General features: G+C 45.0%; 1 protein-coding gene across 3 annotated transcripts in view; it reads right to left on the minus strand.

The window, feature by feature from the left end:
- The window catches only part of SYN3 (synapsin III), a 496,131-nt gene that overhangs the window by 74,355 nt on the left and 398,565 nt on the right, over window positions 1–23,211 (minus strand). Inside the window, exon 1 of one of the 3 annotated variants that reach the window (XM_086401181.1) lies at window positions 3,460–3,615. The exons of the other annotated variants lie outside the window; for them this stretch is intronic. The gene's annotated coding sequence lies outside the window, so the exon portion shown is untranslated. Of the gene's footprint in view, window positions 1–3,459; window positions 3,616–23,211 lie in introns of those variants that run through there. 3 annotated transcript variants of the gene reach the window in all.

The following is a 23,211-nucleotide window of genomic DNA, read 5'->3' on the forward strand; positions in this document are numbered from 1 at the left end:
AATAGCTTTATTTAGTTCCCCTGGGGACGGCAGGCCTGCATCAGTCTCTCACAGACCCCCTGTCCCCGCTCACATGCCCCGGGGCTCCAGAGTTCAGCACTGCCCAGTGGCGCAAGAGGCCTGACTTCCTGTTAGAAGGGGCAAATCCATTTTTGAAACCAGAGATCCCCAGGCTGATAAGGGCCCTATTCAGAAGGCTCCCAAGAAAACCAAGTAAGTGGGGGTGGCCCAGGGCTCCTGCTAGGCATTCTCTTGGGGGGTTGGAGTCAGAGCAGTGTGAGGCCAGATCAGAGTTGTACCAACCTCAACGTCAAGCCAAGGAATTAGAGAGCTGTGACCTGAGTGGTCTGAGGCAGCTCCCCACTGAAGGAGGCAGCTCTCTGTATATTCACGACTCTCTGGAGATTTAAAAACACAGTGTTTGGTCCTGGTTAAGTGATGGAGAAAGCAAGGCTTGGAAGAATCTGGGGGAGGAAAACAAGGACCAAAAACACCTTGGAAGGTTTCAAGGAGAAGCTGGGTCTCCATCCAAGCCTCTGAGGCTCGGCCTGAACTAGTTCTCACTACCTGTTGTTTCATCCTGTGTTTCCCCTCCTTACCACCCCAGCTTCTGTCTACATGTTCCAACACATGGGCCTTTCAGATCTTTACTGAATGAGCCTCATTACCTCCGGCCTCTGCATCCGCTGCTCCTTTTCTCTGAAAGATGCTACCTAACACTGTTTTCTAGGCCACCCCTTTACATACTTCACAGTTCAGTTGATATGCTCTGTCTCCAGAGTGCACTTCCCTGGATATTGGTCTAAAAAAATAAGTGCTTCTTGAATCTTCTTTATCACACCATGAACTCTCCCTTCATAGAGTTAGCCACTATTTGTAATTGCACGTTTATTTTCTTTGTTGTCCCTCTGTCAAATCCAAGGTAGGTGCGCTGAGAGAACAAGGTGCTCTGCATGTTTCATTTACAGGTGTATCCCCAGGCTCCATCCAAGGGGTGGCATATAGTGACTGTGCAGGAAGTGTATATGTTGGATGGGCGTTAGACAAAGGCTTCCATGACAAGGAATGACGTCATATGTATATGGGCAGAGTTGGACAGAATTTGGGGAAAACTTGTTAGTAAAGGTTGGTGTGAGTAGAGGCTTGCTGGGGACGCAGTGGGAATTAGGGTGAAAATGTGGGCAGTGGCAAGCTTGAGGGGGCCTTAGACACAAGGAAGGGATTTAGGATGGTTTCTGTGAACACTGGGCAGCCACTGAGGGTTTGGGTGCAGAGTGTACCTATAGACAAAGCAGGTTCAGGAAGACTTCTGGGAGCTGTGTTAACAACAGCTCCCATTTTGGAGCACTTACAGTGTACCAGGAATGGTGCTAAACACTTTACCAATATCGTCTCTTTTAAATCTCTTGACACATCTATGAGATGATGATTTTTAGCCCCATCTCCTATGGCTCAGTGGTAAAGAAGCTGCTTGCAGTGCAAAAGATGCTGGGGACACAGGTTCAATCCCTGAGTCAGAAAGATCTCCTGGAGTGGGAAATGGCAACCCACTCCAGTATTCTTAGCCGGGAAATTTCATGGACAGAGGAGCCTGGCGAGCTACAGTCCACGCGGTCACAAAGAGTCAGACAGGACTGAGCATGCATGCTACACTACTACATATGAAGGAAGTGAAGGCTGAGAGAGGTGAAGATGGTTGCCTAGTATTACTCATCAAGAAAGTGGAGTAAATAGGATTTGGCCTGAGCCCACTGTCCTGCTGCTGCTTCTGGATAATTACGCTATTCATCATTAAGGACTTCCATGTGTTCAGAACTGTGTATATTTGTGGATTTGGTTGAAGAGGGTGGGTGGAGGCCAGCAGACTCATTAGGACAAGACTGGCTACTGTGATGACCAAGCAGCTTGGGGGCCAGTGGGGGCAGCATCAACTGTGGAGCCAGAAGGCCCCTAGGGTTCACATCCAGCTGACACCTATGGTTATGAGCCTGTGGGCAACTCATTGGCTACTCTTGTGACTCAGTCTTCTCATACCCCTAGGAAGATCACTTGATGAAGTGACATTATAATAGGTGTCTGTCACTAAATGGTCACTGCTGGTGAAGAGGCTTAAATTGAGTTAGAGGATGTCCAAGGCCTGGCATGTAGTCAGACAGCATGCATGCTATGTGCTAAGTTGCTCAGTCATGACTGACTCTTTGAGACCCCCAAGGATTGTAGCCTCCCAGGCTCCTCTGTCCATGGGATTCTCCAGGCAAGAAGAATACTGCAGTGGGATGCCATGCCCTCCTCCAGGGACTCCTCCTGAATCAGGGATTGAACCCATGTCTTTCAGGTCTCCTGCATTGACAGGCCAGCTCTTTACCGCTAGCGCCACCTGGGAAGCCAGTGGGACAGCAGTCCATCCTAGTTCTCATTTCTTTCACATCTGTGATCTTAGGGGCATGGAGTGTGGAGGGGGATGTCAAGGCCCGATGGACAGAATTCAGTCATTCCTGGGACACAAAGAGAGAGAAGAGGGCAAGGAAGCCTGATGCCACGTTGTCCGCAGGGGACTCAATGAAGATTTGACAGATATGGGGAGGTGCAGAAACAGGGCTTGTTACAGACATTTAAAAAGATTCATTAAAAAGAGAAAACAGAAACATCCTGAAAGCTGCTTGATAAACCTTAACCTTGGTGTGTAATATCTGACAGAATCTTCTTGGAGTTTAAGTACTGCATGCTAAGAAAGTCCTGTCTAGAGGGAGTAGAATGGACAAGATGACCTGGGGCAATCCTTTCCAATCCTTTAATGCTGTGACAAATCTACAAATTACCAAGGTGATTGAAAGACAAGACAGAACATGTCATGACAAAACTGACCGCAGCCTACATGGCTCCGAGATCTGGCTCCAGCCTTTCCCCAACCCCCACCCCATCTTACGCACGCTCCCCCATCACCTTCTCTATCCCAGTCTTTCTGGCTTTCTTTCTGACCTGATACTGGCTTTGCTCCTTCTAGCCACAGGGCCTTTACACATGCTGCTCTCATTACCTGGAACACTCTTCCTGCTCCTCCTATCCCCACATCAGATCACATCTCCACTGCTGCTTCCTCAAGAAGCTGGCACTCAGCTTCTTGCCTAGCTAACAGCCCGCTGAACTCTTTCTCTTCCTTAGCACTTGGCCGTTTTAAATTCACCTATGAGATTGCTGAACAATCGTCTGATTCCCTCACTAGTCTGTTACCTCCATAAGAAGTTTCAGGTCTGTGTCTGCTACTGCTCATCACTGAACCTTCAGGCCTCTCCTGAGTTACCGACCTGCCTCAAAAACCCAGCCCCAGATGGTCCCACAGGCACCTCCAACCCAACCAAGGATACACATGAGGTTTCCAAGCAACCTCGTAAATGTCCCATTGGAAATGCTATCTCCTTTTCCTATATCCTGATCTCAGTTAAAGGTCCCACTACTCACCCAGGTGTCAGAGGTCCCACCAGCTTTCCCTCTTTTTGTATCTGCCCTCGACCAGGTCTGGCATATAGGAGTGGCCCAGAAAATGTTGGCTAAATGAGGTCTCTGGCCTCATGGCCAAGCTTAATGCTTTCTGCCCTTAGAACCCCACCTCTGAACTCTCTGCATCACCTCTTCCTACTTTTAGAGTGTCTTGGAAAAATACCGGTAGCATTTTTAGAAAAATTAAATTAAACCTGCCCTATGAAAACACAAACATTCCTTTTTCTTACATTTCCTGTTTCCCTGAGAAACGGAACAGTCAAAAATAAACACACCGATAGGATGGCAATATTTGCGAATACACTTTTCTTGTTTTCACCCCAGTGAGGTTAATGGCACTGAACAGGCTTGGGCTGCCAGCTCTCCTCCTGTGAGGATTCTTGGGTTTGTTCACAATTTGGACAGCATCCCAGCAAAACGGTGGCTCTGGGAAGGGTCTGAATGACCAAGGTGATCAAGACCACCCTGAATGGAGAGACACAGCCATGTGATTTTAAGTTCCCTAGGTTTTCCGTTGTCATTAATTTCTATTCACAATCTTGTTGCAACTCCATGTCTCAGTGGGAAAAAGCCCTCTTTATAATCAGATGATCCCTAACATGGGAAAGTATTGTTTTTTCTTAGTCACTTCAGAAATTAGCTAAACAGTAACTGCACTCCTTCAGCATCTGCATTGCTTTGCTTCAGTTTATGTTCACAGTGTGATGCCTTAAGATTCAAGATAAATGTGATATTTTGGCTAAAGACACTCGTTGGTGTTGCACAGAACTTGCTTACTTGGGGCTATAAGCAAAGGGACATGTCATTTCCTCTGTCTGGTTCAGGGAAGCGCTATTCATGGAATGCTGTAGAATGAGGAGTAAGAGTGAGCATAGGCTTTGAAGCCAGACACAGCAGATTAAATACTGTTGTGTCACTTCCTATCGGAGCACTCTTGGGCAACTTAGTTCCCAGGTTCGTTTTCTGTAAATGGGAATAGATACACCAGCAAGGAAGGTTATTGTGAAGATTTGAGTTTGTGTGTAAATCACATGCTACATATAGCTGGATCTTCACCAGAAATTCTCTGGGGATAATCTGAACCATGGTTTTTCCAGTAGTCATATATGGATGTGAGAGTTGGACCATAAAGAAGGGTGAGTGCTGAAGAATTGAAGCTTTTGAAATGTGGTGTTGAAAGAGACTCTTCAGAGTCCCGTGGACTGCAAGAAGATCAAATCAGTCAATCCTGAAGGAAATTGACCCCGAATAACTCACTGGAAAGTGATCCTGAAGCTGCAATTCTAAAACCTGGCTAACTAATTCGAAAAGCCGACTCACTAGAAAAGACCCTGATGCTGGGAAAGACTGAAGTCAGGAGGAGAAGGAGGGCAACAGAGGATGAGATGGTTGGATGGCATCATTGACTCAATGGACACGAATTTGAGTAAACTCCAGGAGATAGGGAAGGACAGGGAACCCTGGCGTGCTGGAATCCAAGGGGTAACAAAGAGCTGGACACGACTTAGTGACTAAACAACAATAATATTCCATTGTATGAAATTTTTTAAATTTTAAGCAGATTTTAAGCACACCTTGGAATCGGCTATATGTGTATATCTAGCACATAGCTTGCATAACTACAAACCATGAAGGCAAATGAAATTCTTAGCAAGTTTCAATAAACAAGGATAATATTTTGGCAATGCCAAAAGTATTGATCTTAAAAAATTATAATATATAGTTGGGCATCTTATGAATTTATAATACTTGGGAAAGAGGACTTTTTTTTACTGGAAAACTGACACTGGCTTGCAGGTACATGCCTCCTGTGTGTGTCAGACCTTATCTGTCTCATTTCCCACAGGCTCTTCAGCCCTTGCCCAAGCCAGATTGTTAGTCCAATTATTGGAGCAAGCAGGATTTCTGCTTCTGGCACATTCTTACTAAATTTGTCATCCCAGCAACAAGTTGATAAAGAGAAGGGCTGAGAGGGAAACATGTCTAGTCCAAACAAGGAAGTATCAAGAAATACTGGTACAGGGAACCCATGAGCAGAGCAAGAGAGAAAGTAACCTTTGGTGCTCCCTCCCACTCATAAGACCACTGCCTCTTTCCTTTTGAAACTCACCTTAACTTTCCAAGCCCTCATGGCTAACTTTGAAGCCATTCAGAGAGGAAGCTTTGAGGTGCGGGTTTCACAAATCTATGAGCAAAGCTAAGGCTGTGATTGCTCATATACGTTGACTTCCACATCTATTCATTTGAGCTCCACGAGGGCAAGGCTGGTATTTATTTTGTTCACGGTTTACCTAACACATAGCAAGTGTTCAGGATCTGTTGACTGAACTTTCTGAATGAGTAGAAAAGAGCAGAGTGCTGAAAAGGGAAAGGGAAAGTGAAATTGCTCAGTCGTGTCCGACCCTTTGAGACCCCGTGGACTGTAGCCCACCAGGATTCTCCATCCATGGGATCCTCCAGGCAAGAATACTGGAGTGGGTTACCATTTCCTTCTCCAGGGGATCTTGCCGACCCAGGGATCAAACCCAACTCTCCTGCATTGGAGGCCGACGCTTTAACCTCTGAGCCACCAAGGAACCTCATAAATGCTGGTGCTGTTACTGTTGGTCTTCCTAGGTGGCACTAGTGGCAAAGAACCCACCTGCCAATATAGACAGATGTAAGAGATACGGGTTTGATCTCTGGATTGGGAAGATCTCCTGGAGCGGGGTACAGCAACCTACTCCAGTATTCTTGCCTGGAGAATCCCATGGACAGAGGAGCCTAGTGGGCTACAGTCCATAGGGTGGCAAAGAGTCAGACATGACTGAAGCAACTGAGCAAGCAGAGGAAAGGACTTTCCATGCTCAAGAATCCACAAGGGAAAATGCAGAAAGGAGTGAAAGTTCCCGGAGGACTCAGAAAATGTCAGGGCCAGCCACAGGGGTAGAAGGTCAGGAGAGGGTGATCCTGGGAGAGCAGGCTTTCACATTCAAGGACCTCAAATCTGGGCTCTTTAATGCTCCCCAAAATAAGGATATAATACAGTCATTTTCCTGTGTGTGTGTACGTGTTAAGAGCTCTGGTTTGTTAAATGTACAAATTAAAACTGTACTACAAATTTGGTTGTCCTATTTTGCAATTTAAAAAACAAACCTGGAATCTCAAAAAGAACCCCTGTCCTCATCTTTCAGAAATACATGCTGAAGTATTTTCAGATTAAAAATATATTTAGTCTAGATTTGCTTTAAAATAATCCAAGGTGGGGTGGGCATGTAGAGCACAAGACTGAGAATGTATTGAAGCTGGGTGATGGTACACGAAGTTTCATCATTTTACTCTCTCTGCCTCAGTGTATGTTTGAACATTTCTATAATAAAAGAATTTTTTAGAAAGGCCCCGCTTCACTCTAAGTGGTCCTGGGGAGTCCTAGGATGTTCCTTCTGGTAAGAAAGAAGGAGGAATGATGGGGAAGGCGGGATCACCGGCTGAAAAATGAATTGGGGCCAAACAGTGAAAACCCCTGTAAACTCTACTGAGAGGTTTGGACTTAATCCCTCAAATGATGGGAAGGCCAGGAAAGAATTTTTGTAGGGGAATGACACCATTAGGGTTGCATTTGGGAAAGAACGCTTGTAGCTGGCATCTGGAAAACAGTAGAGGTGTGTGTAAGTGTTTGGGGAGTGAGGGTTGGGGTCACGTGGAGGGCCCAGCCCAAGGACTGGGAGCACCTGCCTTCCCCTCCACGCTTCCCCTAGACAGTGCCTCCAGGGAGGACCCAACCTAAGAGAGGGACCAGGGAGCAGAATGGAAAGATGGATCTGAGTAGGACCTCTTTCATCTTTGTCTTCCCAGCATTACGCTCTCTTGTGGTTCCTTGTCACAGCAAGTAATTACTTAGTGCAATCTGTCAAGAGAGATTACTTACTGACTGTGTCTCTGGTTAGACTAGGTGTAGCCAAACCATGGCTATCTTCCTCCCTCCTTATTCCCGGAGCTGGATTGATGCCCAGCAATAGTCAGCTGCTGAATGAATGGATGAATGTACAGCACAGGGATTTCCCTGATCACTAAATCTCTGTTGCATAGCACCCAACACATATCAGACCCTCAATAAACGTCTGTGGGTGGGACTGAACTGATGTGAAAGTGCAGGATCCTAGCAGGGCGAGGAAGATTCAGATCCTCCTTTAGGAAAAAGCAATTTCCTCTCAGCACAAGAGCTTCCAAAAAGGCAGTGGTTTCTAACCCGAAAGGGGATGGGAAAAACAAACCAGGCCCAAGGTCTGTCCATTAAAATGTCAGCCCTTGAAACTTATGTCTCCATTTCTCTCTTGGACCCTTGATGAGGTGCTTCCTCCATTTCAGATGATGGTGACTCCCAACCCACACCCCCCGACCCGCACTTCTGAAAAAAGCTTCTAGATGCTTTTGAATTAGGCAAATGAGCAAGGGCAATGTTCATTTTTTCCACTCCCCTTTCATTTTGAAAACGCGTGGCATGCCAAAAGGCATTTGGACAGAATGTTCAGAGGCCACACAATAGAACAAGTGAGGCTGCCAAGCTCCTAAATCACTAACTAGACAGGACAATCTCAGCCCTGGGGACATAGAGACCCTCGGGCCAGCACCATGAGTCCGGTGCAGTCCCTTAAGGAAGGGGATGCTCAGCTCGAGGAACCAGAGGTTCACAGCGGCCCATAGCTCCTTGAGCTCACCTCTTGGTGAGCTGCCTCGAGGTGTAGGGAAGTGGGCCCCTTCTGTAAAATTTCAGGGAGTTCATCCAATGCCAATACCTTCTTTCTGAATTTCAGTTTACTCATTGATAAAATGGGTGTGGAAAGACCAAGGCAGGAGGAGAAGGGGAAGACAGAGGATGAGATGGTTGGGCAGCATCACCGACTCCATGGACATGAGTTTTATCTAGCTCCGGGAGATGGTGAAGGACAGGGGAGCCTGGTGTGCTTCAGTCCATGGGGTTGCAAAGAGTTGGACTCGACTGAGCGACTGAACAACAACAAAATTGGTGCTGTTGGTGAAGGACTTCAAAAAAAGAGAGAAGATCTAAATGCAGGTGTCTGCCTACCATCTCCTCTCTAGAATCTGCAAGGTCTAGAGCTCAATGTTCAGAACTGTGGTTCTAGATTCAGCTGCATCAGTGTCACCTGGGCTCTTGTTAGAAAGGCTAAATCTCGAGCCCCACTCCAGACCTGCTGCTCAGACTCTGCATTTTAACAAGGTACTCAGGGGATTCATGTGTCTCTTAGTTTGAGAAACACCAGTCTTCCTAACCATATCATCTTGGCTGAGTCATTTTATCTCTCGATTTTATTTTATTCTTTATAAAGTGAAAGATATGACTTTAAATGGCTTCTAGGTCTGAAGCCCTATAAAATTAAAGGCCTGCTAAAACATACTAGCCTTTGATCCCAAAATGTACATGGAAGTTCCATCCCTGTTCTGAAATACCAGGTTTTGAATTGGTCAGATAATCACTGAGTATGTGATTCAGGGGAGGTCACTGAGTGGGGCTGTGTGTGTGCTAAGTCACTTCAGTCATGTCCTACTCTTTGCGACCCTACGGCCTGTAGCCCATCAGGCTCCTCTGTCCAGGCAAGAATACTGGAGTGGATTGCCATGCCCTCCTCCAGAGGATCTTTCCGACCCATGTCTCCTGCACTGGAGGTGGGTTCTTTACTAGTGCCATCCCCACACTAGGGTGATGTGGAGGTATAATTATGACCATGCATCCCAGAGTTTCTAATACAGCCTCATTTGAAAACCTCGTGTCACATAATCAACCCTTTAGTCCTTTTTGTCTTATATGTAGCATTTATTTATTACATATCCACTCCTCAATAGAATATAAATTCTCAGGTAGCACAAAACACATTTTATTAACATTTGGGGAAATCACGTAACCTAAGAGGATGCCTCGATCAACGTGAACTTTTTACTACATTTAAAAATAGAATTCATTTTTGTTTAAAAATGATCTTGCAGTTATATCTATAAACATTTTCACAATTCCCAAATGTAAAGACTCCTTTCAAAAAATAAATATTAATTTCATTTAAAACTGTTTTATAGAAATTAATAATTTTTCCAAATAGTATTAAATATATTTCTCTGTTAATGTTCTGAAAAAAAATGGAATGACTGAAACTCTTGTCTAGTTCCCAAGGTAATATTAACCTCACTGGAGCATTTTTTGCACTAGTATATGGAAGCTTTTCAAATATTAAATAATTATGAGATTTGTTTGATCTTTATATAAAATGTTAGACAAACAACTCTTTAGTCCTAAATTTAGTTTTGGAAAATATAGGCTTCACCAGCATTAGACACAGTCCCAATTCCTGGTAGGCTGATTGCATTGATGGTCCCAATTAATGGCTCCCCTGCAGCCAGATCCTTTACAATGTGATTTCACAGATCCCGCCAAGAAGGGATGAAGTTCATTTCGTACTCCTTGAATCTGGGATGGATGGCCTTGGGCCTTTCTTTGGTCAAAACTGCAGCAGAAGTGATGACCAAGTTCTTAACCTAGTGCACATGGGTGAGGCAGGAAAGCACAGGGATGGCTGTTTGGTGGCCACCTGCGTTAAAGGATGGGAGCTGCTGCTTTAGGGAGAAGAGGCAGCACACAATGTCCTGAGGGTCAGGGAAGGTGGGGATTCGGTTACCTTTGTCTTTTTGTGTCTCTTTCTTAGGGAAGGAATGAACCAGAAAGTCATTTATACCAAAGTGAAATGACTCTCCAGTTTTAACCCTTAGGGTTTTTCCAGTAGTCATGTATGGATGTGAGAGTTGGACTATAAAGAAAGCTGAGCGCTGAAGAATTGATCCTTTTGAACTGTGGTGTTGGAGAAGACTCTTGAGAGTCCCTTGGACTGCAAGGAGATCCAACCAGTCCATCCGAAAGGAGATCAGTCCTGGGTGTTCATTGGAAGGACTGATATTGAAGCTGAAACTCTAATACTTTGGCCACCTGATGGGAAGAGCTGACTTATTTGAAAAGACCCTGATGCTGGGAAAGATTGAAGGCAGGAGGAGAAGGGAACGACACAAGATGAGATGGTTGGATGGTATCACCGACTCAATGAACATGAGTTTGGGTAAACTCCGGAAGTTGGTATGGACAAGGGAGGCCTGGCGTGCTGCGGTTCACGGGGTCGCAAACAGTCGGACATGACTGAGCGAGTGAACTGAAATAAACTGAAACATTTTCAAAGGAGATCAATGACTTTGATAAAAGATTGGAGTTTTAATAGAAAAAAAAAGAAACTCAGTCCAAGGATGGGCAGTACAGCTTGGGTTTTGTGGTCACTGTTGGCATATATCTGTGTGGGTGGTGATCTCTACTAGAGTGTCCCACTGACGGGGTGAGACTGGGGACTCAGGCCAGTCCATGCTTCATTTGCTGAGCCATGTATCTAGGGTGGGGACTGCTTTTAGCTTAAAGGTAGTGCTGTCTTTTCCAAGTCACAATCCTTGTGGGTCACTCTTTCCTAATTCATATATGTTAATCTCTACTGCAGGGAAAAGGACAAAGGGGCAAAGAGTGGCTAAAAGGGGCTTGCTTGCAGTATGTCTTGGGGATCAACTGTGATGAGCACAGTCTGCAGCACTTTTACGTTCATTTCCTCATTGATTCCGCCCAGTAGGTCTTCAAGTTAAGCACTATCACGGCCATTTTTCAGATGGGGAAAACTGAGGCTCAGGAAGATGAAGAAACATACCCAAGATTACCCAGCTCAGAAGTTGGGAACAAACATCCTGACTTGGCTCTGATTGACCCTCTGATGCCCAGGTGAGACTTGTCACGGTTGAGAGTAACAACAGATAGGAATGAGTCCTGGACGCATATTCAGCTTCACCTGCCTGATCTTGACATCTCACCACCACCTCTACAGAAAAGATGAAGTAAGCTTTCTAAGTACAGGCGGCAGGGAGCAAAGTGGTGCTTCTGACCCTCCACTAAAGGCACTGTTTACTTATAGTCTCGCAGCTGGGCTGGATTAGCCCAGCTTCGTAAATAGCTATCTGAAAACCAGCAGGCTGGAAAAGCCCAATTTGTCCCAGAGAATGCACGCAGGCCCCGCCCACACTCCTCAGTGTCGCCTCCTCAGTGTCCCCTCCTCGGCCTCCTGTGCCTGACCTCTCTATTTTGTGATCCATCTCCACCTCCCTCTCTGGGCCTCAATAAAAAAAATCTCCTAGCATTTTTCCAACCCCCATCGCCACCTTTGTCAAACTCTTGAAAGACCAAATTGGAAGGAGAAGCAGAGAGGAGGAAATTCCTTTTAGGCTGAGTTGCCTGGATTTCCTTTTGCTTCCCACCTCATTTCCGTGAGGGCTACCTTTATTGACTTGAGGTCGGGTCTGGAGGAAACTGGGGGCTGTATTTGGGGCCATTAGTGAAGTCCAAGCTCCTTCGTTCCCGAGGGGCAGTTGAGAGAAGGTGTGGGAGGGCACAGACTCAGAGGAGGGCGAATGGAACGTGTTTTCTCGCAGTAACACTTTGGTTAACATTCCAGAAAGTCAGAGCTGGAGGGAACTTACGAATCAGCAAGTCTAAAAGGTTCTGACCCTGGGGTCCCTTGCCGAGCTGCAAGGAGGCTGTGGACTTCCAGACACCGGATGCAAAAATGCTCCTCTGTGCATGCGAGGAATTGTATTTTTTTAGGTTCTGAGAGCTTTTTGTTTTTGAAAGAGAGCTCAAACACTTACCCCTAAAAGCTAAGCACAGTGGATACTTCTAGTTTGTCTTGCCTTTTATGTAGAAGGGGAAATGGAGGCCATAGAGGGGAAATGTCACCCTCAAGGTCACTGATGTGATCCAGCTTAGGTTAGAGTACAGCAGAGCTGGTAGCAGGGAGACCTGTTCCTCCTGAACACATTTCCCCCAAGTAGGACTTTTTCAACAGCATTTACAATCAAAGATTGACCAGGTGGCCATTACGAGTAAGCTTATTAAGGGTAAGATTAAAGGCTTGGCAGAAGCATGAAGACAAGACTGTGAACCATAGGGAGAAGGTAGTTTAAGGTTTTAAATATATAACACACATCTGCACTGACCAATGACAGTTGCACACCATCCCAACCTGCCTACCTAAGCCCAGCTGGCAGAACAAGATATGCCAGGGGATCCCTGGAATCCAGAAGGGTACTTCTCAATCCTTGCTCTTTCTTCCTAGCCATTCAGTCAGCCAGTATTTATTGATTTCTCAAGTCCATACCAGGGCTTCCCTGGTAGCTAAGTTGGTAAAGAATCCACCTGCAATGCAGTAACCTAGGTTGAATCCATGGGTTGGGAAGATCCCCTGGAGGAGGAAACGGCAACCCACTCCAGTATTCTTGCCTGGATAATTCCATGGGCAGAAGAGCCTGGTGGGCTACAGTCTATGGGGTTGTAAGAATTGGACATGACTTAGTGACTAAACCACCACAAGTCTATACCAGATGCTTGGACAAGGTAGTGAAAAAAGTCCCTGCTGTCATGGAACTTATTCAAATTGAGGAAACTGGTGATACTTCTATAAGAGGAGACTTGGGTCCAGGGTGGAGTGGCATAATGTTGTTGGAAGAGGCTCCTCCCACTCTCTGCCCAGAAGAGGGGCTTGTGACAGGAAGAGATGATACTAACACTCATTTGTTTTGGATTTGACATCCTCCATCTCAACAGGATCCCCGAGGTTTTCCTGAGTCCAAGGACACTGCAGATTCCCAGCTCATAACAAATGATGTTCACGGGCATGCCAGCCCTTTATTTCTATGAGGCAATCCTCAGAGGCCTTTGCCAAGATAAACTGTTTGGCCTTCTGCCTTGAAAGTTGATCCTCTTCTGGGTCTGATTATTGCTTTTCTGAAACACAGGGACAATGACATCATTGCTCCCGCCCTGGCTTGGGGATTTGATGGTCAGCATGAAGTCAGGGTTTGGAATGGTGCCTGCTCTTTGCCAATGCCCTGGGAGGCCTGGGGAGGGGGCCCGGGAGTGAAGCAAACTTGTGAGGGAGGGGTGGGCGCCATGAGGTCCCCATGGGCTGCGGGGGTGGGGGCATTCATTTTCTACTTTGTTGCTGGCATCTTGGTCTGCCTTGCTCTACAAAGGAAGGACAGCATTCTGAAGAGGGCTGAGCTGACATTCAGTGGATACACACCTGCCGGGCTATCCCCAGTTGTTAAAATATTGAAATACATTCATCCTCATTGATAATCATTTGCTGGGGTGGGGTGCCTTCTGGACACCTGGGGTGCCCTGGCCTCTTTCTGGGCCAACATCCCGTAATTCCTACAGTACCTCTAGGACCTATCTGGTAGTCTTCTGATAGTTGATGCCTGTACTGTAGTATGGCTAAAGCATGGTTACTGCTCCTCACAGAGAGATGTGAGAAATTAGGCATGGCTTGTTGGCCAGTTGCCTGTAGGAAACCACTGCCATGTAGGTTAGGATCAAAGTCTTCTTCTTGGGCTCCCAGGCCTGGGATCTACTAAAAGGAATTCTCTCCAGTCACTGTGAGGCACAGTCCTTGCCTAATCAAGGGTTAACACTTCCTATGCCAGGGGTTGGAAGGCATCTGAGAGGTGCTCTAGTCCAGCCCACTCTTTGCACAGAGGAGAACCTGCAGCACAGAAGGGCAGTCATTGGTTCAAGTCACAGCAAGTTGGTGACCCATCCAAGCCTTCTGACTCTCCTTTAGGTCATGATATACCAGGGAACATCTCCCATACCCATAAGTGCTTGATCAAGAGTATTGAAGGCATCTGTCTATTCCATCTAGAGCACAAATTTCCCCCTAGAGTAGAATAAAGCAGTGTCAGGTTGCAGTAGGAAAACTCTGGACGGGGGTGGCAACCTTGAGTGCTCAGAGTGACCAACGAATGGCTGATGCCAAGGAGATAGGGTAGGAGGTGAGCAAAGACCATGAAGTCATTTGACATGTTTCTCTTACTCTTATTGGCTCCCTTTCTGCACCAGGTCAATTTTAGCACAACAACTGTCATTTTCTCTAGTTTGAGTGAATTTCAAACGCAGCCCTCATCAGTCACAATCATATTACCCAGTCACCTGGCAGGTATTTAAGCAGAGATATCAGTCTGGCAGGGCAGGGGCTGAGTGTGGCCTGCAGACCAGTTTCACTGGGACTACCCAGTGCTGCTCATCTTTTTAAAACTGAGTACGTGGCCAATGGGAGATGACATATAAAAACTTAGACATGAGGCTTTTCCTGAATAATTCTTAGGGAACGGGTCACTCGTGTGCCCGTGTTTCTGCAGGGAGAACCAGCTCCTTGTAGATGCGGTGTGTACTCCTGTTTGCTGCCCACCCTACCCACTTATCTCCCTGCTGCTTCAGTCATTTGATAGTCTAGGGGCCCTTGAATCTGTCATCCTTGGCCCAGAGACTTCTTGCTCCATTGTACTATCTTGCTTTTTATTTCTGGGAAAAGCTATGCTCTGGACAGAATAAGGAGACGACTTTAGCATTCGTGATCTTTCTCCCCAGGCTCAGGCCCTTTTGGGTAGGGGGGATATAAGGGTCTCAGGGTTGGTTGTCCTCGCTGACCAGTGCTGTAGGTACTGAGGTTGCTCCCTTCTTCTATGCCTGCCTCGCTGCCCAGCAGGGTCATTCATTCCATCCAAGCTACCCAACCCCTATGTGTGTGTGTGTGTGTGTCCTCAGTTGTGTTCTACTCTTTGTGACACCTCCACCAGGCTCCTCTGTCCATGAGATTTCGCAGGCAAGAATACTGGAGTCGGTTGCCATTGCCTCCCCCAGGGGATCTTTCTGACCCAGGGACTGAACCCGCATCTCCTATGTCTCCTGCATCAGCAGGAATTCTTTACTGCTGAGCCATAGCTGAGAGCTGCACCCTCATGGCATCTTATAGACATTTGCAGAACACCCACGACAAAAGGTCAAGCATGCGGATTCAAGCACAAGAGACACATTTCTGACTTTGTTTTAAGGATCTTATGTAGGGAACAAAGATAGGAATGACTGGAAGCAAAAGCCAAATACGCTGCCTCATATGAAAGTTTTCAAAAAAAACAGTTCATATCCATCGGGGAAGGGATGAAGGGATCAGGAAAGACTTGATGAAGGAGTAAGCTTTTGAGATGGGCTTTGAAGGATGACTAGGATGTCAAGTGATGGGCACTGGTTGGGGTGAGAGAAGGAAAGAAGGATCCAGGCAGGCAGAGGGAAGGGCTAAAGAAGAGGTTAAGTGGCTCTGGTACAGAATCTGCCTGCCAAGGCAGGAGATACAGGAGACACAAGTTCACTTCCTGGATCAGGAAGATCCCCTGGAGGAGGAAATGGCAACCCACTCCAGCATTCTTTCCTGGAAAATCCCGAGGACTGAGGAGCCTGGCGGGTAACAGTCCATGGGGTTGCAAAGAGTTGGACATAACTGATCGACTGAGCATGCAGACAAGGGTGGGGAGGGGGTGTGTGTAGCAGGTGTGACTGGCACAAAGAGGCAGGTAGGGGGTGGTGTAGGCCCCCGGGGTTGGAAAGATGGGTGGAGCCATGAGCTTTGATTTCCTGAGTAGGAGGTGAGAACCCCAGTGATGTGCAAAAAAGGGAGCAGAGTTATCAGTAATTTTTATCTTCAAGTGAAGGAGGACTGATAGCTTGTTTTGCAGAGGGAAGGAAGAAAGGGAAGAAAGCACATGAGCATTTGGGCAGAGGCAGGAGGGAAGGGAACACTGTTTATCTGCTTAAACCAGGGCTGGTGGAGAAGTGAGAAGTATGGCGGCGGTCTGGAGTAATCAACTTGCCAGACTATGAATCATGGAATTTCCAGTCTAGGTGAGGCTTTGGAGATATCCAGCCTAACCTCCTTGTGTTGCTTTGGAGAACACTGACAGACCATGAGTGGGGCTGGGGGACATGGATCCTGGGCAAGGTAGTGCCTAGTTGTTTTATCTTTCACAGTGTCTAACATATAGTATTCAGAAACTTGTGTTGAAAAAGATAAAATGTTGACTTCTGCTTAGAAATGACCTGGGAAAATGGAAAGTGAGGTTGACTGGTTGGTAATAATTTCCATGGGAAGGTTTCCTTTCTTGCCTCCCCTCCCACCACTCCCAGGGAGCCCTCCTCTGTGGGGGAAGCCTCCAGATGCTACACTTTAAACCCCAACATGGGCTTTCAGTTCCCACGTAGGGCCCCCTGCTAGCTCAGGAGCTGGCGTACAGTGAGTCGGGTGGCTCCCCTTCCTGCCCACCCTGCCCGTCATATTATGTAAGTGGGTGTTGGTAGCCCGGCTGGCTGGTGGCTTCCTGCAAGAGCGGCAGGGCGGGATATCCGAGCTGGCACCATTCAAGTTCACCGCAGCATTCTGAACATTTGGGAACACAGGAAGGGCCACGTTTTTTAAGCTCCCTTTGTTTGCAAGGAGGGTCCAGAGCCCACAGGGAGGAGAAAAACAAAACCAGGAAAACAGATGACTTGCCTTTGCAAAGACAGTGTGTACATTTGCTGCTGCTCTGTGAGTCCTAATGTACCCCTGACGCTGTCCACACATGCACACCTACACATCCAGATACACAGACAGCCTTTACCTGCACCTTCCTCAGGCACCCAGAGAAGAGAAAACCAAGGCTTCTGTGCACACAGACACACCCTGCTAACAACAGAGGGACAGCCACGTTTGCAGACGGCAAATGAAAACAGAAACATGCAGATCCCTATGCAGACACACATCTGAGGACCGAGGGGCACACCACCACACCAAAGACATGCAGACAAACAAACACACACGGAGACACGGGGAGACTCTGAGACAGCCATTTGCATAGGATTCGCATATTGAAAACACATGCGTGCAATGAACTCTAGTCTCTTTTTCTTATCCCTGAATTCACCTGTACAAACACAAGGGAGTATTTCTCCAAGAGGCCAAGGAGTCAGCTGGCCCCTGGGGACTCTACAACGTTAAATGAGACATGCAGCTCCTGTCTGCACACACCCTTCAGCCTGCTGCCCAATAGGCTCAGGCCCTTAGCTCTCTGGAGAGTGGGTGGGCAAGACAAAGGTTCCAAAGGCTCCGCGGTGCCGAGGACAGTCCTTTTGCCTTTCCCCTTTTCCCTGGGGCGTTGGTGTTTCTAAAATGTTCCACATAGTGTTCTCCTTTACTTCGAAAGCTTGAATTCTTCTTTTGGAAAGTAAGCCCTTCACAACTAAGGAGAAGTGAGGAGAGAGAGGCAGGGAAACAGGCCAAGGAGGAAGCGCCTGGGGTTGGTTGGAGTAGCCATGTCATCTGCCCACCCTGGAGGTTTCTGTACGTTTCCAAGTTGGTGCCCCAAAGGGGCTGAATAAAAGGAGTTGGAAAAGAAGTTCTGAGAGAGGGGGGCTCCACAATTCCTCTGACAACAAAACAAGAAAGGAAGATAAAAAGTCACTGGAATCTTTAGGTAAAGCTGAGAGAGACCTGCTTCTCCATCCTGTAACCAGTGCTATTACTGGGAATGTTTTCTTTGGTGTGCATTTAATTTCTCTAATTGAAATGGAAACGAGGAGGGGGTACTTTTCTTGGAGGAAGAAGCGCCTTTCTCCCCCAGGAGAGGCCCAGGTGGGCTTTAGGGCCCTTTAGGAAGGGACTTAGACCCAGCTGGACCTGGTACTTGGGGACTCTGGCGTTGCTTTGCCCACTGGACAAGCTGTAGCTCTCCAAGAAATCTGGGGAGGTTGAGGAGCTCAGACCCTGTAAGATGCAACAGGAAGTCTCCAGATGCTACCCTTCCTGTGTATACCCCAAATCCTAGTGAAACCAAGTATAGTCAGGAATCTTTTAGGTTCGAGTTAGGGCCCGGGTCAGTGATGGCAGAATAGTACCTCTGGAAGTACAAGTGGAGGTTTCCCGGCACTGCATAGATATCCCAGGAGATCGTGAAGTGGGTAAGGAGCCAAGAAAACTACATTTAGATCTCTGAAAGGGAAGGAGAGGGGCCCAGCTAACATCTGGGAAACATATGTAAAAGCATTTACAAACTCTGAAGCACTGTGCAATGCATAGTCATTTGCTGTCCTTGTTATAATATCAATATATATAAAACATCATCAAAATGTTTGTGTTGAGTGGCTGAAAATTACAAACATAGCTAATAAAGAGGCTGACTCCCTGGGACAGAGCCCTGGGACAGCCAACTCAGGCTTTGTCCAGTAGGCAGCACCGGGTGGGGGGATGTTGGCTAGTGGGAAGTCCTTTTTTCCAAGAGTAGCTAACCTCCCTCTAACGATCAGGCCCCACCAGCTCCTGCTTCTCTCACTATTTTTAGTGTCATGCACAGATTTATTTAAATACTTTCTAAAAGTTTTTCTTTATATTTTGCCAGAGCCGATCCCTGGGATTCTGTTATAATCTTTTTTGTTTGTTAATTATTTATTATTATTATTTTTTAATATTGTATTGGTTTTGCCATACATCAACATGAATCCACCAGGGGTGTACACATGCTCCCCATCCTGAACCCACCTCCCACCTCCCTTCCTGTACCATCGCTCTGGGTCAATACAGTGCACTAGCCCCAAGCATCCTGTATCCTCCATCGAACCTTGAATGGTGATTCGTTTCTTATATGATATTATACATGTTTCAATGCCAATTTCCCAAATCATCCCACCCTCTCCCTCTCCCACAGAGTTCAAAAGACTGTTCTATACATCTGTGCCTCTTTTGCTGTCTCGCATACACGGTTATCATTACCGTCTTTCTAAATTCCATATTTATGCGTTAGTATACTGTATTGGTGTTTTTCTTTCTGGCTTACTTCACTCTGTATAATAGGCTCCAGTTTCATCCACCTCATTAGAACTGATTCAAATGTATTCTTTTTAATGGCTGAGTAATACTCCATTGTGTATATGTACCACAGCTTTCTTATCCATTCATCTGCTGATGGACATCTAGGTTGCTTCCATGTCCTGGGTATTATAAACAGTGCTGCGATGACCACTGGGTTACACATATCTCTTTCAATTCTGATTTCCTTGGTGTGTATGCCCAGGAATGGGATTGCTGAGTCATAAGGCAGTTCTTTTTTTTTTTTTTCACCTCGGGGGCCCTGTACAGTGTCTCATGTGGTTCCTAGAACATATCCTATAGGTATTCGAAGATTGCTTCTGGATTTTTTTTTTCTTATTTCTATTTTTTCTTTTTTTTTTTTAATTTTTTTAATTTATTTATTGTTCTTTTATTTAAATAATTTAAAACCAAATATCAAAATGAATCCACCACAGGTATACATGTGTTCCCCATCCTGAACCCTCCTCCCTCCTCTCTCCCCATACCATCCCTCTGGGTCGTCCCAGTGCACCAGCCCCAAGCATCCAGCATCGTGCATTGAACCTGGACTGGCATCTCGTTTCATACATGACATTTCACATGTTTCAATGCCATTCTCCCAAATCTTCCCACCCTCTCCCTCTCCCACAGAGTCCATAAGCCTGTTCTATACATCAGTGTCTATTTTGCTGTCTCGTATACAGGGTTATCGTTACCATCTTTCTAAATTCCATATATATGCGTTAGTATACTGTATTGGTGTTTGTCCTTCTGGCTTACTTCACTCTGTATAATCAGCTCCAGTTTCATCCACCTCATTAGAACTGATTCAAATGTATTCTTTTTAATGGCTGAGTAATACTCCATTGTGTATATGAACCACTGCTTTCTTATCCATTCATCTGCTGATGGACATCTAGGTTGCTTCCATGTCCTGGCTATTATAAACAGTGCTGCGATGAATATTGGGGTACACGTGTCTCTTTCCCTTCTGGTTTCCTCAGTGTGTATGCCCAGCAGTGGGATTGTTGGATCATAAGGCAGTTCTATTTCCAGTTTTTTTAAGGAATCTCCACACTGTTCTCCATAGTGGCTGTACTAGTTTGCATTCTCACCAACAGTGTAAGAGGGTTCCCTTTTCTCCACACCCTCTCCAGCATTTATTATTTGTAGACTTTTGGATCGCAGCCATTCTGACTGGTGTGAAATGGTATCTCATAGTGGTTTTGATTTGCATTTCTCTGATAATGAGTGATGTTGAGCATCTTTTCATGTGTTTGTTAGCCATCTGTATGTCTTCTTTGGAGAAATGTCTATTTAGATCTTTGGCCCATTTTTTGATTGGGTCGTTTATTTTTCTGGAGTTGAGCTGTAGGAGTTGCTTGTATATTTTTGAGATTAGTTGTTTGTCGGTTGCTTCATTTGCTATTATTTTCTCCCATTCTGAAGGCTGTCTTTTCACCTTGCTAATAGTTTCCTTTGATGTGCAGAAGCTTTTAAGGTTAATTAGGTCCCATTTGTTTATTTTTGCTTTTATTTTCAATATTCTGGGAGGTGGGTCATAGAGGATCCTGCTGTGATGTATGTCAGAGAGTGTTTTGCCTATGTTCTCCTCTAGGAGTTTTATAGTTTCTGGTCTTACGTTTAGATCTTTAATCCATTTTGAGTTTATTTTTGTATATGGTGTTAGAAAGTGTTCTAGTTTCATTCTTTTACAAGTGGTTGACCAGATTTCCCAGCACCACTTGTTAAAGAGATTGTCTTTAATCCATTGTATATTCTTGCCTCCTTTGTCAAAGATAAGGTGTCCATATGTGCGTGGATTTATCTCTGGGCTTTCTATTTTGTTCCATTGATCTATATTTCTGTCTTTGTGCCAGTACCATACTGTCTTGATAACTGTGGCTTTGTAGTAGAGCCGGAAGTCAGGTAGGTTGATTCCTCCAGTTCCATTTTTCTTTCTCAAGATCGCTTTGGCTATTCGAGGTTTTTTGTATTTCCATACAAATTGTGAAATTATTTGTTCTAGCTCTGTGAAGAATACTGTTGGTAGCTTGATAGGGATTGCATTGAATCTATAAATTGCTTTGGGTAGTATACTCATTTTCACTATATTGATTCTTCCAATCCATGAACATGGTATATTTCTCCATCTATTAGTGTCCTCTTTGATTTCTTTCACCAGTGTTTTATTGTTTTCTATATATAGGTCTTTAGTTTCTTTAGGTAGATATATTCCTAGGTATTTTATTCTTTCCGTTGCAATGGTGAATGGAATTGTTTCCTTAATTTCTCTTTCTGTTTTCTCATTATTAGTGTATAGGAATGCAAGGGATTTCTGTGTGTTGATTTTATATCCTGCAACTTTACTATAGTCATTGATTAGTTCTAGTAATTTTCTGGTAGAGTCTTTAGGGTTTTCTATGTAGAGGATCATGTCATCTGCAAATAGTGAGAGTTTTACTTCTTCTTTTCCAATTTGGATTCCTTTTATTTCTTTTTCTGCTCTTATTGCTGTGGCCAAAACTTCCAAAACTATGTTGAATAGGAATGGTGAAAGTGGGCACCCTTGTCTTGTTCCTGACTTTAGAGGAAATGCTTTCAATTTTTCACCATTGAGGATAATGTTTGCTGTGGGTTTGTCATATACAGCTTTTATTATGTTGAGGTATGTTCCTTCTATTGCTGCTTTCTGGAGAGTTTTTATCATAAATGGGTGTTGAATTTTGTCAAAGGCTTTCTCTGCATCTATTGAGATAATCATATGGTTTTTGTTTTTCAATTTGTTAATGTGGTGTATTACATTGATTGATTTGCGGATATTGAAGAATCCTTGCATCCCTGGGATAAAGCCCACTTGGTCATGGTGTATGATGTTTTAAATGTGTTGTTGGATTCTGATTCCTAGAATTTTGTTTAGGATTTTTGCATCTATGTTCATCAGTGATATTGGCCTGTAGTTTTCTTTTTTTGTGGGATCTTTGTCAGGTTTTGGTATTAGGGTGATGGTGGCCTCATAGAATGAGTTTGGAAGTTTACCTTCCTCTGCAATTTTCTGGAAAAGTTTGAGCAGGATACGTGTTAGCTCTTCTCTAAATTTTTGGTAGAATTCAGCTGTGAAGCCGTCTGGACCGGGGCTTTTGTTTGCTGGAAGATTTTTGATTACAGTTTCAATTTCCGTGCTTGTGATGGGTCTGTTAAGGTTTTCTATTTCTTCCTGGTCGAGTTTTGGAAAGTTATACTTTTCTAAGAATTTGTCCATTTCTTCCTCGTTGTCCATTTTATTGGCATATACTTGTTGATAATAGTCTCTTATGATCCTTTGTATTTCTGTGTTGTCTGTTGTGATCTCTCCATTTTCATTTCTAATTTTATTGATTTGATTTTTCTCCCTTTGTTTCTTGATGAGTCTGGCTAATGGTTTATCAATTTTATTTATCCTTTCAAAGAACCAGCTTTTGGCTTTGTTGATTTTTGCTATGGTCTCTTTTGTTTCTTTTGCATTTATTTCTGCTCTAATTTTTAAGATTTCTTTCCTTCTACTAACCCTGGGGTTCTTCATTTCTTCCTTCTCTAGTTTCTTTAAGTGTAGAGTTAGATTATTTATTTGACTTTTTTCTTGTTTCTTGAGGTGTGCCTGTATTGCTATGAACTTTCTCCTTAGGACTGCTTTTACTGTGTCCCACAGGTTTTGGGTTGTTGTGTTTTCATTTTCATTCATTTCTATGCAAATTTTGATTTCTTTTTTGATTTCTTCTGTGATTTGTTGGTTATTCAGCAGGGTGTTGTTCATCCTCCATATGTTGGAATTTTTAATAGTTTTTCTCCTGTAATTGAGATCTAATCTTACTGCATTGTGGTCAGAAAAGATGCTTGGAATGATTTCTATTTTTTTGAATTTACCAAGGCTAGCTTTATGGCCCAGGAAGTGATCTAT

This window comes from Bos grunniens, chromosome 5, assembly GCF_055505025.1.
Source record: "Bos grunniens cultivar Pamir isolate PY7600 chromosome 5, Bosgru_T2T1.0, whole genome shotgun sequence".
Lineage (NCBI taxonomy): Eukaryota > Metazoa > Chordata > Mammalia > Artiodactyla > Bovidae > Bos > Bos grunniens.